Source organism: Hevea brasiliensis, chromosome 14, assembly GCF_030052815.1.
Source record: "Hevea brasiliensis isolate MT/VB/25A 57/8 chromosome 14, ASM3005281v1, whole genome shotgun sequence".
Lineage (NCBI taxonomy): Eukaryota > Viridiplantae > Streptophyta > Magnoliopsida > Malpighiales > Euphorbiaceae > Hevea > Hevea brasiliensis.
In genome coordinates this window covers 87228789-87241754 of record NC_079506.1, presented here as the reverse complement: position 1 = coordinate 87241754, position 12966 = coordinate 87228789, and the positions used below count along the sequence as shown (strand labels likewise).

The following is a 12966-nucleotide window of genomic DNA, read 5'->3' as shown; positions in this document are numbered from 1 at the left end:
TGAATTACTAGCTTGACAGTAAGATTATTTCATCTCACATGGGATGATGTTGTTTCACATCAGGTGGGAATGTGGCAAAAACATGGGCAAAAAAATAGAGGCCCGGCTAAAATCAACGTTAGCCATTTTGACATAAAAGCTGGAGCCTAAAGAGAGTGTAAGCCCAATATCTCAAAGATAGGAGATTGACGCCCAATTTTACATTCTCTCAGGCCTAGTCCTTAAAAAAAAAACAATATTACAGCGGTCAGGCGTTGATTCAAAGTTTTGGCGAAGTCAAATCGCAGGACTCCCCAAAGATTTTGATTCAGTTTGGTTTCAATTTGATGTTTTTAAAATTTTTTTATCTTTTTTTTTTTTTAATTCAGTTTTGCTTGGAATCAAACCAGCTAATTTTGATCTAATTCAAAGATATTTTTTTTCAATTTGATTTTAATTGGTCTCAATTTTGGATTGAATTGTTCCAATTCCTATTCCAAGCCAATCTTTTGGCCAGGTCTAATGTAGAGAAAAATGGAAGGCCCATGTCTATACTATGGCTAAGTATCGATAGATTCAGTTTGAAAAATCGAAAAATCAAATAAACCAAACTTTATAATTGAAATAATTGAAATGGAGCAAATTAGGGAGAAAACAAAAAAAAATTAAATTGAATTGAATCAAGTCTATTTGATTTATCGATTTGGGCTTTATCTTGAGCTTATCTTAGACTCATTTCAAATGTAATTTTTTTTTTATATTTTCTATTTTTAATTTTGATTTCAGATTTAATAATAATTAATTAAAAAAAACTATTAGATTTAGTTCTATCAATTTTTTTTCCTCTAATTAATCGGAACAAAATAAATCAAATTTCTTGAGATAAAAAAAAAATAACAAACAAAATTTTTAAATTAAAACTATTGATCAATTACTTTTTAAATCAAATTCTGTTAATCTAATCTGTGCCCCTCAGGTCAATTCAGAAAAAAAAAAAAAAAAAAAAAAAAAAAACTAGAGAGGAAAAGATGTGAGTTTGTTGGAGTGGTGGTGGTGCCTTCGAGACAATGGCGAAGCCACATTCAATTGAGAGCCCCATTTGGAATTGTGGCTGGAGGATATAATTGAGCTAATTTAACTTTTGAAATTGTTATATTTTTGTTTTGTATTTCTAACTTGTTTTTATAAAAATTTTTAATTTTGAAATCCCTCAACTTTTCAAACCAAAAAGGAAAATCTCAAAAACAAATATTTAGGGTTCCTTTCCAGTTTATTACAAGTAAAAAGAAATCTTTATTTGTTTGTTAGTCTTCCAAAATACTTTCCTATTATTTTTCTAATTAGGTATTGCCAATAACAAATTTGAAAAGCAACAGAAAATCATATTAAAAGATAACAAACAAATAAAGAATTCTCTTTACCTGTAATTGACTAGAAAAGGAACCATAAAAAATTATTTTAGGGATTTTCTTTTTAGTTTGAAAAGAGAGGGAACAAAGAGCGAGTTACTTTTTGTTTTCATCGAAATAAAGGACAGAGAGGAAAAATAATAAAAAAGAGCACTAAGAGGATTAAATAGAGAGTCAAAAGAGAGATAGCGTGCAGGGAGGGAGGGTGATATGAATTTTATACGTGAGAATTTGTTTTTTTTTTTATTTTCTTTTATTTTACACTGTGACACTGCCACATATAACGTTAGCCAGAGAAATGAGGGGTTTCTAGCATGAGGGGTTAAAGTGTAACAAATTTTAAAGTTGAGAAGTTTTATAGTAACAAATCCCCAAATTAAAAGATTTTGTAGTAACAAACTGAAAATGGAGTACGAAAATGTAATAACTTTAAAAGTTGAGGGACTGATGGTAAAATTAGTTGCAAAAACTGCTTTTCAGCAATAAAGTACCATTTTAAATAATGTTGAAAAAAAATTTTGAAAAGATTATTTTATTATTCTCATAATTAAAATTTATCAAATTTAATTTTAAACTATTACTTAATAGTTTCTAACTAATATATATATATATATATATATTTTCTTAATAATAATTTTAACAGTAATACTAAATAAATTACGAATGCGTCAATTATTAATTTATTTAAAAATAATAAATACAAAATTAAGGTCAACTTTTTGTCTTGAAATTATATATATATATATATATATATATATATATATATATATATATATATATATATATATATATAATTAAATTTATTTTTAATATTTTCAATAATCTATAAAGGTTTAAGATATACATAAAAATATTTATAATGTTTAAATTTTATTAAATAACATTCTTAATGTCCAATCATCATTTTAATATTTAGACTAACTATAATTTAATCCTTAAAATTTGATTAAACCTATAATTTATTCTCTATAGTTTTAAAACCAATCAATTTAACTCTTCAAAACTTTATCCATCATGGAAAATCTTAAAAGGAAATCACTATATATTAATATAATTTTAATTTCATATTTTCTTCACTTTTATAATTGATCTTCTTTTTTTTTTTCATTAATATAAATTTTCCTCTATTCATTTCTTCACCATAATTTTTTTTAAATAATACTTTTACTCTCATTATAATGTATCTATAATAATTATTAGTGAAAATTTATGTATAATTAACTCTTCAAAACTTTATCCTTCATGGAAAATCTTAAAAGGAAATCACTATATATTAATATAATTTTAATTTCATATTTTCTTATTAGTGAAAATTTATGTATAATTAACTCTTCAAAACTTTATCCATCATGGAAAATCTTAAAAGGAAATCACTATATATTAATATAATTTTAATTTCATATTTTCTTCACTTTTATCATTGATCTTTTATTTTTTATTTTCATTAATATAAATTTTCCTCTATTCATTTCTTCACCATAATTTTTTTAAAATAATAATTTTTACTCTCATTATAATGTATCTATAATAACTATTAGTGAAAATTTATGTATCAATTAAAATTTATAAATCAGTTTATAATATTAAAATTAAAACTTTATTATATTAAATTTGTAAAGGAATTATAAATTGATTGTAATTAACGATGAAAGTCTATTGCTAAATCGATTATAAATGTCACTATATTATTTTTTGTTTATAAATATATAAAATTACTTTAGTTAGAAATGAAAAATATTGTTCGTTATTATTAGCAACGGAACATTGTTAATTCATTTTTTAATTCACTAAATGAATTAACAACAAGACTTTTTGCAACAAATAGAAATCGATAGATTAGCAATGGAAAAAATCCATTGCTAATCCATGGTAAGATAACTAACTTTTTTTACTTTAATAATGGTAATTGATTTTAGTTAAAAGTGAATTAATTTTATTAATCGATACTGTTTGCATTTAAAAAATAATGAAATAATAACATGCCATAAATTTAAAAGTAATATAAATTATTTTAGCTATTAGTATAAGTATATATTCAAACAAAGTGTCATATAAAATATAAGAGTTTAAATCTTATAAATTAAAAAAAATTAAAAAAATTAAAAAATAAAAACAGGAAACCCACCATATATCATTCACGCTATATATATGTATATATTTCTATTCTAATGGAAAATTTTCCGACAAAGATTATGATATAATCTCCACCTCACAAAGGTGTTTTATTGAGCTTATCTTTTCATTAATTTAGACTTTCCAAATGCTCTAATTCTAAATCATATGCTTTTGAAAATTTTCCTTTATTAATTAACAGACAATTAATTGTATTCTTTACAAGGCACTAGTGTAAGCCAACACAGCTAGCACTATAAATTAAAATTGTGTATCATGATCACATACAAGATTATAATTAATATAACTAAGTTTTTATCTTTTATTTTTTATTTTTTTTATAGCCAATCTTATTGGATCTTTGTAAGAATAATTTGAATAGTGAGGTTTAGAATAGGATTAAGTTTGTAAAATAATACTTGTACTGGTTTTGAATTTTACATGTAGGGTAACGGATATCAAATCCGTTTATATAAATATTTAATTAAATATAAAAAATATATATATTTTATAATAATATTTATAAATTTTATTTATTTTATTTTAAATAAAATAAAATTTAAATATTTTATGAAATTATTAAAATTTAAAAATAAAAATTGTTAATAAAAATTATTTTTTATGTAAATGATCAATTAATATATATAAAATTAAATAAATTCAAATATTTTTTAAGTAATAATAATTAAGCACAAAGCACAAATTTAAATAGTTAATATTAAATTTTAATTGAGTTTGAAATAAGTTTAAATTTTAAGAATTGTAATTAAATTTGAATTTGAATTGAGTAATTTATTTAATTTTAAAAGATAACTAATTTTTATAAATATTAAAATATAATTACATATCATAGAAATTTTATATATATATATATATATATATATATATATATATATATATATATATATATATATATATATAACACCATCCTCTAAATAAGGTCTAACTTGTGTAAAAGTTGTTGAAGTTTTCGTAGGTGCATGATGCTGCAATAATTGAAGCACTTTATATGTTTTCACACATTACAATTTGCTTTTAGATAAGACCATGGTCAATCAACGAATTGACCTTTGACAAGACTAATTAGCTAAACCATAATTGTCGTTTTCGGACGATGGTAAATGAACTACTATTGATGTTTTTAAGTCCAGACGCCAACCTAAGCGTAGTCTAAATGCTTTGTCTGTAGTGATTAAATTAATTAAACTTTGTAATCTTTCCACATCCTGTGTAATTCCATGTCCACACGCTCTGCCAATTAAGCGTAATCCCACCACGTTAAGATATCAAAATAATTTAAGAGATTTACTTTATTCTGTAATATTATATATATCATATTTTGCTGATTGAATGACACTTCTATCTATAAAGCTGTGCTCATGCTATATATGGTACCTAGCAATAGAAATCTGACCATCACTTCCATACACATACATCCACCATAATTACCCGTCCAACAACACTTGTTATTTCATATCTGTGTTCCACTTCCAGGCAACAAATTAAGATGGCTTGTTACTTGGTAGCACCGTGGCCTTCAATCCTTCATTTTCATCTCATTTTCTTATTTTCTATGAGCATACTCAACTTGCAACCTGAGATTTGTCTCAGCAATAATATGGGAAATGTGACTGATCGTATTTCGCTTTTGGAGTTCAAAGCCAAGATAGCCAGTGATCCATTTGGAATCTTGAGCTCATGGAACGATTCTGTCAACTTCTGTCAATGGCAAGGGGTTATTTGTGGCCCAAAACACCACAGAGTAGTGTCTTTAAACCTGCATGGGCTGAGCTTATCAGGGACCATATCTTCATATACAGGGAACCTCACCTTCTTAAGGGTCCTCAACCTTAGTGACAATAAATTTTATGGGGAAATTCCCCAAGAAGTTGGCCGTCTGTTTCGCCTAAGACATTTCTACCTGAAGAACAACACACTGGGAGGAGAAATTCCAATCAATATCAGCTTTTGTTCAGAGCTCAGGGTTATCAGTTTGGCCATTAACCGCTTAGTGGGGGAAATTCCTGCGGAGCTTGGTTCTTTAAAGAAGCTCGTGGCACTTCTCCTCGGTTCAAACAACCTTCAGGGCAAGATCCCACGTTCTGTTGGAAACCTTTCGTCCCTCCAAGGTTTCTTTGTAACATATAATCATATGGAAGGAAATATTCCAAATGAATTGGGACAAATAACAAGCTTAACTAAGCTTGGGGTGGGAGCCAATAATCTGGTTGGTTCAATTCCTTCTACCCTCTACAACATCTCATCCATCGTTGCGCTATCTTTTGCAGATAATCAATTGCATGGAAGGCTCCCAGCAAATATAGGGCTCACTCTTCCTAACCTGCAAATTTTTCAAATCGGCGTGAACCAATTCCACGGAAGTATTCCAGATTCATTGACGAATGCTTCTCAGCTTGAAATATTTGACATATCTAGCAACAGATTCACAGGACAAGTCCCAATCAATCTCGGAGATTTGAATGGTCTTCAACGGCTGAACTTGGAACGCAATTTTCTGGGCAATAATTCAAGTCAGGATTTGGCTTTCATAACATCTTTGTTAAACTGCAGCAATCTCCAAAAACTATATCTTGCTGATAATAATTTTGGCGGTGTATTACCTAGCACTATAGCAAATATGTCTACCCTTGGTGATTTAGGCTTAGGAATGAACCAAATATCCGGTAGAATTCCAGCAGACATTGGGCAGCTAGTCAATTTGTATAGACTAGGCATGGGGGAAAACCTTTTTTCTGGCAGCATTCCCATTTCTTTAGGGAAGCTTCAAAAGCTGCAAATATTGTCTTTGCATACAAACATGTTGTCAGGACAAATCCCTCAATCCCTAGGCAACATAACCCAACTGTATGAGCTTTGGTTAGGAAGAAACAAATTAAAAGGGAATATACCATCAAGCATCGCTCACTGCCAAAATCTGCATACTCTGGAATTAGGAAATAATAACCTGACTGGTATCATACCCCAACAAATTCTTCGTCTATCCTTTCTATCACTAGTTCTTAACTTGTCATATAACTCGTTGGTAGGTCCGTTACCCAAAGAAGTTGGCCAACTGAAAAATATTGGTGCATTAGATGTCTCAGAGAGCAAACTGTCTGGGGAAATTCCTGAGTCAATAGGTGAATGTTTGAGTCTAGAATTCCTTTACATGGTGGGCAACTTTCTCCAAGGACCCATTCCTTCTTCCCTTGGTTCCTTACGGGGTCTCCAACAATTAGACCTGTCAAAAAACAACTTATCAGGAAAGATTCCAAAAGAGATAGAAAAGCTTCCTTTTTTGCAATATCTGAATCTCTCTTTCAATAATCTTGAGGGCGAGGTACCAACCAAGGGAGTGTTCAGCAGTCTAATGACAGTTTCACTTGTTGGAAACAAAAATCTTTGTGGAGGTATCCCAGAACTGCAACTACCGGCATGTCCCAAGCAAAAGAAACACAAAAAGTCTCCTACTGCCATTATTCTTCCAACAATCTTCAGTTCAGTTGTGCTTTTCATGACAATAACATCCTTAACGGTTTTCTACTGGAGAAAATCAAAAAAATCAAGAAAGAATCCACCATCAAGTCCTTTTATTTTGGATAAGCTTCTTCGAATTTCATACAAGGAGCTTCTCCAAGCAACTCAGGGATTTTCTTCAGAGAACTTACTTGGACAAGGTAGTTTTAGCTCTGTATATAGAGGAAGTCTTGATCTACATGGTGAAAAGATAGTTGCTGTGAAGGTACTCAACCTTCAACAACACGGAGCTTCCAAGAGCTTCATTGCTGAGTGCAGAGCATTGGTAAACGTCAGGCATCGAAATCTTGTGAAGGTCTTGACATACTGCTCTAGCATTGATTTTAAAGGCAATGACTTCAAAGCTCTTGTGCTTGATTTCATGGCGAATGGAAGTTTGGAAATGTGGTTGCATCCAAAAGAAGATGGTAATAGTTGGTCAAGGAATTTAAACCTTCTTCAAAGGCTTCGTGTCGCCATTGATTTGTCATTTGCATTGCATTACCTTCATGACCTTTGTGAAACGCCAATCATTCACTGTGACCTGAAGCCAAGCAATATTCTGCTTGACAATGACATGACTGCTCATGTTGGTGATTTCGGATTAGCAAGGCTCCTTTCCAAAACAACTTACACTTCTTCTCAAGGCCAAACAAGCTCCATCGGGATTAAGGGAACAATTGGTTATATGCCTCCAGGTGAAATCTTCTACGCTGCAATTCATTAACTAACAACGCTAGTCATATAGTTAATGAAAATGGAAGTTGGCCACACATGAAGTAATAGAACCGGATTTGTTTTGCATTGCAGAATATGGAATAGGTAGCGAGGCAACAAAAGATGGAGACGTGTATAGCTTTGGAATAATTTTGTTGGAGATTTTCACAGGACGGAGACCAACTGATGAAGTGTTAACAGATGGTTTGAATCTTCACAATTTTGTTAGGTCTAAGCTACCAGGACAAGTAATGCAGGTTCTGGATCCCAAGCTTATTGCAACAAGAGAAGTGGGAGCAAAAGAAATTGTTGAAGGCAAGGAGAGTGATGATGGTCAAACAGAAATTGAAGAACATAATTTCGATGTTGAAAATTTGATATCACCGGGAAGCAACATGCAAATTGTTGTATCAGTCCTCAAAATAGGACTCGCATGCTCAGCAGAACAACCGGGAGATCGAATGAATATGAGAGATGTCACAAGAAAACTAAACATCATCACAGAGGCTTTCTTTCGTGCAAGGACACTCTAAGATTGATGAAATGGTACACCACAAATAGGTATGAGTTTAATTTTTTAGCACCCATTCTGATTGATGAATCTTACAATATCTTCATATTTGCTTAATTACAACCCAGATACTACTTTGGTTTGGATTGATTTCCAGAGGAAGCAATTACATCTGGGCCCCACAAACCTGAGCTTGTGCACCTCACTGAATTTCTAGAACAAGTGTTCTCTTTGGTATTTTTCCGCTGAATGAACATCTCTCTTCAGCAAATAAACCTCAAGTTCTATCTGCGAGGCCTTTTCCATACTTTTTTTTAGCTAAATCTAAAATCCAATTGTGTAAATCAATAAATGTCACAAATTTATATTGAAATACTTCCTCTTTTATGATTCTGGTTTCGGTTTTTGATAATATATACTTAGTCGTCCATAATACCAGCGTTGCCATTTGTAGCAATTTAGTATTTTAAGCCACTGAAGCCACTACTATGAGTATGAACCGTGAATATTTTTCACAAAATTTGAAATTATACCAAGGATAATTAAATATGAGAATTTAAATGCTATATTTTTCTATTGAAATGATAAGAAAAAAAGATTTCAAATAGTAATATGAACCGTAGAGAGAAGCAAAATCTCATAAGCTAAATATTATCATAAAATTTACTATTTAATAATAGATAATATTCATTGCTTGTACATTGAGGGGAGTAGAATTTTATTCAAACCAAAAAACCAACAGAATCTATTTAATTCAGAAATTTAGTTCAATTTGTACTTTTCCAAAATTCCAAACGTAGCAAAAATTATGAAAGAAAAGCTTATATACTACGAATTTTTAACCCTATCAGGTCAGAAAATATAGTATAAGAAGAATTTAAAAGAGCATAATTTGTACATTCTAGTTCAACATCATGATCATGTAAATATTTACATAACCGTGTAAAGACGTGCTTTAGCAAAACTCATCAAACTTGGAGAAACATAAGCATGTAATCTTCACATAAGGTTGATGTAAGTGTTGTAGCATGTCTTTACACGACCTAAACACCACTTATGCTTTCTCTCGTGTTTTGAGTGTCTCCTTCTACTACCTCAAAATTGAAGATTACACCATTTGTGTAAACAAAAGCACTACTTATGTAATGATATCTTCCGCATTTACACAACCAAAAACTCAATCTTTTACTCTTTCGAAACTTGAAATTCTCCTCTGTATTTAATTGTTATGGTTTTTAAATCAATACACATTGTTCTCCCCATTATTACTTTTAACACCTTTTTTTTAACTTCAAATCAACCTAAAACGCAAGAAAAACACAATAAGTATTAAATCATTAAACTAAACTAAACTAAAATGTTACTAGCTAGAAATATATAAATAAACTATATACAAAGGCAAAATATGTGCAAAATGAATCCTAAATACCTATAAAATGAGAATGCATCATTGCACACTTACAAATGTACAGTCATTTGTCCTTTTGTTAGACACACAAAAGAATTTTCATAAGCCTTTGTATATAGACCCATAGCTAAAACCACCTTTTAGCCAAAACATATGTCTTCTAGTATAGCGATGTAACCTTTGATTTAAGCTATATACCTTTTGGCTTTATATGATTTTGCATGGCTATGTAGGTCATGTGCTTGTCATAAAGTGATTAATTTCAACTTGCCATGATGTGACTTACATTTAGATAAGTTTTTTCATTAGTTTGAATTACAATTCAATCCAAAAATTCTATGGTATATTTTGAATTGGATATTTTTGCAAGGTATATAATGATAGTGAAAGAATCAAGTCAAATATGTCTGAGACTGTAGCCTACTATTGACCTCATTGGAGGGTATAGAGGACAATGCGTGCTTGCGGCATGGGCCAACATAAATATTATAAATTTTACCTATAATAACAAATTGGAAGATTTGGAAAAAGCTATTGGTATTAGGATTTGGAGAGTTTAAAAGCTTGCAACTAAATTTTCATCATAATGAAATTTTTGCTCGTGTTTTATCCGTAATTGGAAAAAGATACATAAATTTACTATTTCTATTTTTCTTCTTTTCTATGTCATGTTGTATGAAATAGAGAACTTGGGGTGGAGGTGGAAGTCCATTTCAAGCTAATTCTATTGAGAACCGCTAATCAAATCTAAAATCACGCAAAAGATAAAAGAATCCTGCTGGTGTAAACTTATGTTGACAAAACACAAGAGCAATTCAATAATTCAAAACATCAAAATCAATTTGATTTTACTGTTTCTTTGACGAACTCACTTTTATCATATACCATAAAGATATAGATGTATCATGGATTTGTATATCTATTTTATAATTCAATAATATTAAAGTCTTCTTTAAAATTATAAAATCTTACATTCCGATTTCAGTAGAAAACAAGCAAATAAAAAAAATGCCACAACAGTTCAACAAGATATCCACCATCCTCCACTGCATAAGATATGATTTTTCATACATACTACGAAAGTAGACTTTTGTAAAAGTTATTGAAGTTTTCATACGTGCATGCAACAATAACAGAGATATTTTATATGATTTCACAATACTGCTTCTTTTACCTTTTGCTTTTGGCAAAGACTCCATGGTCTTCTCTGAGAAAAAAAAAAGAAAAAAAAAAAAAAGAAGACTTCATGGTCAATCAACGAACCAACTTTTGACGAGACCAATTATATTATATATATCTGCAAAGCATCGTCGTCGTTTTCAGACCTACGCCTATCATATATTCACATCATATATGCTTCTGAAGGATCTCCTAGTTATGATCTAATTACCATTATTTTAACTCTAGACGCCAAGCTAATAAAGCATAGTCTAAATGCTTTATCCTTGGTGATTGAATTAATTAACCTTTGTAATCTTTCCACATGCTGTTGTAATTCCAAGTCTACACGCTCTGCCAAATAAGCGTAGTTCTCTGTATAGTAATTTAATTAACATTTGTCATCTTTACACACCCTATTGTAATTTTTTTTTTATTGATATGGTGTTGATTGTTGAGATATGTTTAGCATTATTAATTTAAAATTAAATTTAATACATTCTAAAATAATTAATTAAACAAATTTTTTAAATTAACTATTATAGTTAGGAGTATAAACGAACGAAGCCGAATTGAGTTTTGAAGAGTTTAGACTTAGTTTATCAAGATTTTACTCGAGTTTGAGCTAGTTCATGTTGAATTTGAACCGAATATCAATAAGTTTAAGTTTGGTTCGTTTAGAAAACAAGCTCTAAATAATTCAATTCGGGCCAAGATTCTATCAAACTGAGTCTCAAGCAGCTCGTAAGTAGCTTGACTTATTTTACAAATTAAATTTTAGGGGAAATTCCTCAAGAAGTTGGCTGTCTATTTCGTCTAAGACTTCTCAACCTGTCGTATAACCAACTGGGGGGAGAAATTTCAATTAACATCAACTATTGTTCAGAGGTCAGGATTGTGAGTTTATCCTCTGGCTTATGATCTGTTTGGATGGAGTGAGGAAAATGTAAACAATTAAAGGATAAGAAAGGGTAAGAGAGATTACAATAAAAAAAAAATTTAATGTTTGGGAAGAGGTGAATTAAGGGTTATTTAAATAAAATTTAGTCATAGTTCTTAGCTCCTCTTTTTTACCACTCCTTGAGAAAAATTAAGATTTGAATCCTTTGGATATAGAAAAATTGAGATTTGAACAATAAGAGAGGATTTACTCTTATTTGCTTTTACCTTCTATTAATTCACCGCTTTCTAAATAGAGGTACATGGTAGGAAAATTCCTGCCGAGCTAGGCTCTTTAAAGAAGCTTGTGGCGCTTCTCTTTTCAAACGGCCTCACAGGAAAGATCCCACATTCTGTTGGAAACCTTTCTTCCCTCCAACGTTTCTCTGTAACATATAATCATATAGAAGGAAATATTCCAAATGAATTGGGACAAATAACAAGCTTAACCATGCTCCCGGTGGGAGCCAATAATCTGGTTGGTTCAATTCCTTCTAACCTCTACAATATCTCATCCATCGTTGTGCTATCTGTTACGCAGAATCAATTGCATGGGAGGCTCCCAGCAAATACAGGGCTCACTCTTCCGAACCTGCAAAATTTTCAAATCGGCGTAAATATTTCATGAACTGTTATGATTCTGTTGTTGGTGAAAACAAAAATTTTATTCGCCTTAGAAACGGAAGTAAAAACAATTCTCTTGGAAATGAATTGCCAATTTGAGAGTAAGACTTTTCCATCTCACATGGAAGAGTGCAAGGATGTAGTGCTGTCCCAAGTCTGGCGGGGAATGAGACAAAAACATGAACGTAAAATGGAGGCCCAGCTTGAATCAGAATTAGCCATTTCCACAAACAAGGTGGAGCCTAAAGAGAGAGCAAGACCAACAGCTTAAAGATGGACGAGATTGAGACCCAAGTCCACACCCATCCGACCCAATCTAGAAAAAAAAAAAAAACAGGGTTTTACAGCGGTAAAAAAATTGGATAAAGACATGGGCCATTGCCTATGTAAAGCAGACTTAAGTTCATAACTTTCCGGATCCAGTCCAGAAAAAACAGCACTGGGGGAAAGAAGAGGTAAATTCGTTGGATAGTGTAAAATCCAGCAATGAAACAAAGCATCTTTAAAATCTCTAACCTAATTGGCACACAGAGATGGAAATAAAATTAGAATCCCCAATTTCAATTCTAATGGAAATTGCAGTTCCATGTTCT

General features: G+C 30.7%; 1 pseudogene; it reads left to right on the top strand.

Moving 5' to 3' along the window:
• Positions 1–4835: 4835 nt before the first annotated feature.
• Positions 4836–8631, top strand: LOC110651624 (putative receptor-like protein kinase At3g47110; annotated as a pseudogene).
• The last annotated feature ends 4335 nt before the right edge of the window (positions 8632–12966 follow it).